General features: G+C 78.9%; 2 non-coding genes across 2 annotated transcripts in view; both read left to right on the top strand.

Moving 5' to 3' along the window:
* Positions 1-1575: 1575 nt before the first annotated feature.
* On the top strand, positions 1576-1728 carry LOC149911488 (5.8S ribosomal RNA). Its single transcript, XR_016463270.1, has one exon. It is a non-coding gene; the product is annotated as a 5.8S ribosomal RNA (ribosomal RNA).
* A 709-nt stretch (positions 1729-2437) lies between these two features.
* The window catches only part of LOC149911487 (28S ribosomal RNA), a 4454-nt gene continuing 4391 nt past the window's right edge, over positions 2438-2500 (top strand). The window contains exon 1 of the ribosomal RNA XR_016463265.1: positions 2438-2500. This exon is cut by the window's right edge and continues 4391 nt beyond it. This is a non-coding gene — a ribosomal RNA (28S ribosomal RNA).

The following is a 2500-nucleotide window of genomic DNA, read 5'->3' as shown; positions in this document are numbered from 1 at the left end:
TGCCGGATTTCCCCTCGGCGCCCCGTCCCGCCCGCCGAGGAAGGCGGGCGGGCGGGGGAGGCACCCCCGCGGGGCCTTCGGGTCGTTTCCCTCACCCCAGGGCCAGGTACCTAGCGTCCGCGCCTCCGCGCGTCCGGGGGATGGGAAGGGAAGGGAAGAGGAGGGGGCGGCGTGCGCGCCGTCCCCGCTCTCCCTCCCTGCCTCCCTCCCTCGGCCGCGGAGCCGGGCGGGGGTTTAAAGACTCGGGCGGCCCGCGGCACGTCTCGCGAGGCCGGGGGCTCCGGCGACGGCGGTCCGGCCGCGTCGCCGGCGGGACGGCGGGAAGGAAGGGGCTCGTTGCGGGGCGCGGCGGCGCGCCCCCACCACTCCCCAGCACGCCGCTTCCCTCCCGATCCGAGCCCGCCGGCGGCGTCGGCCGCCGCCGCCGCCGCCGCGCTCTCGCGCCTCCGCGGGTCGGGCCCGGGCCGGAGAGGGGGTTACCCCGTCCCCCCCTCTCCGCGGCCACGGTCTCGGGCGGAGAGGCTCGGCTCCGTGCCGGCCTCGCCCGCGTTCGGAGCGGGCCGAGACGCGCGTCTCGGCCCGGCGCCCGCCGCGGCCACGCCGCCGCGCGCGGCCGGTTCGAGCCGGTTCGAGCCCGGCCGGTCCTCGCCCGCGCCATCCGCGGCGCCGGCGGTTCCGCTCCGCCGGCCCGTCCGGCGCGCGCCCGCGGCCTCGCCGCCCGTCCGTCCTCCGTCGGGGGGCCTCGCCGCCGTTTCCCCCTTCCGTCGCTCGCCGAGTCCTCTCCTTCGCCGCCGCCGCCGCCGCCTCCCACCGCGCTTTCGCCCTCGGCCTCGCCGGCCGCGCCGGGCGAGCGGGCGGGAGGTCCGGCGCGGGGCGTCCCGCAACCGGTCTCCGCGCGGAGGCGCGGGGGGCGGGCGCCGCTCCCAGATCCGTCCCCGTCCCCGTCCCGCCGCCGGGCGCGCGTCCGCCGCGGGCGCGCCGCCAGGGCGAGCGAGAGGAGGAGGCGGCGGAGGGCGAGGGGCGGGAGAGGAAGGCGAGAGGCGGCCGGGGTCGTTTCGGCGTGCGCGGCGCCCGCGGCGCGAGGCGGGGGGGCCGGGGCCGTCGCGGGCGCGCCGTCCGGGCGGGCCGTCGCGGGCGCGGGGCCGGCGGCGCCGGCGGCGCGGGCCGGGGGAACACCCCGGCCGGGCTCGCCCGCGTCCCGACCGGTCGCGGCGCCGGCGGCGGCGTCGCCGGCGGGTCCGTTCGCGGCAGCGGGGCTTCCGCCCGGGCCGAGCCGAGCCGGGCGCCTGGTCCGCCCCTCCCGAAGCGAGACGAGGTCGTTTGCCCAGGTCGGGAGCGCGGGCTCCCCGCCCTTCTCGTTCGGGAGGGTTCCTCTTTTTTTTTCCCCTCGATTCGAAGCGTGTGCGTGTTCCGTAGCGTACGGTCAGCGGAGGCGACGCTCGTCCTCCCCGCGGCGGTCGCCGCCCCGGCGTCGGGGCGGGCCGCGCGGGGGCGGTCGGAGCGCCTTCGGGAAAGGCGAGAGAGACGCGAGAGGAGGGCCCCCCCGCGCGCGCGGGGCGGTGCCGAAAGCCAGACGACTCTTAGCGGTGGATCACTCGGCTCGTGCGTCGATGAAGAACGCAGCTAGCTGCGAGAATTAATGTGAATTGCAGGACACATTGATCATCGACACTTCGAACGCACTTGCGGCCCCGGGTTCCTCCCGGGGCTACGCCTGCCTGAGCGTCGCTTGACGGTCAATCGCCGACGGCCGCCGTCCGCGGCGGCCGCGCGGCGCGGCTGGGGCGCCTCGCAGGCCCGCGCGCCCCTCCGGAGGCGGGTCGCGGTGCGCGTGTGTGTGGGGGGGGTGCCGCCGTCCGTCCGTCCGTCCGTCCTTCCCCGCGTGGGTCGGTCGTTCGGTCGGTTCGGGCGGCCGGCTTCCCCTCCGCCCCACCGCCCCGGTCCCTCGACGGCGGCGTCGCGGCGCGGGCCTTCGTCCCCCTAAGTCGAGACCCAGGTCGGGGAGCTCGCGGAGCTCCCCGCGCTCCCGGAGCGCCCGCTTCGGCCGAGCTCGTCCCCACGGGGCGGCCGGGCTTTCCGGTCGGTCGCGCGGTGCGGGGCCGGTCGTTCGTTCGTTCGTTCGTCCGTTCGTTCGTTCGTTCGTCCGGCCCCCGCCCCGGAGGAGCGTTCCTCGCCCTCCCCGGCCCCGCGCGCGGCTGCCTGCGGGTCGCGTTACCGGCGGCGGTAGCGCGCCGTGCTGCCGCGCGCGCGGCGCTCCGGGGTCCTGGCGAGGCTCCCGCCCCTGCGGTCGTCCGTCCGTCCGTCCGCGCGAGCCCGTCGCGCGTCCCCGCGGGTCCGTCTCCGGCCGGCGCTCCGTCCGGGCGTCCTCCGCCGTCGGGAGCGGCGACCTGTCGTTATCCCGCACGGGGCCGCGTCCCCGTCGGGCCCCTTCCGATCGCGACCTCAGGTCAGACGTGGCGACCCGCTGAATTTAAGCATATTAGTCAGCGGAGGAAAAGAA

The sequence above is a fragment of the Phasianus colchicus genome, unplaced genomic scaffold (assembly GCF_987193195.1).
Source record: "Phasianus colchicus unplaced genomic scaffold, bPhaCol1.hap1.1 HAP1_SCAFFOLD_99, whole genome shotgun sequence".
NCBI lineage: Eukaryota > Metazoa > Chordata > Aves > Galliformes > Phasianidae > Phasianus > Phasianus colchicus.
This window is presented reverse-complemented; position numbering and strand designations above follow the sequence as displayed.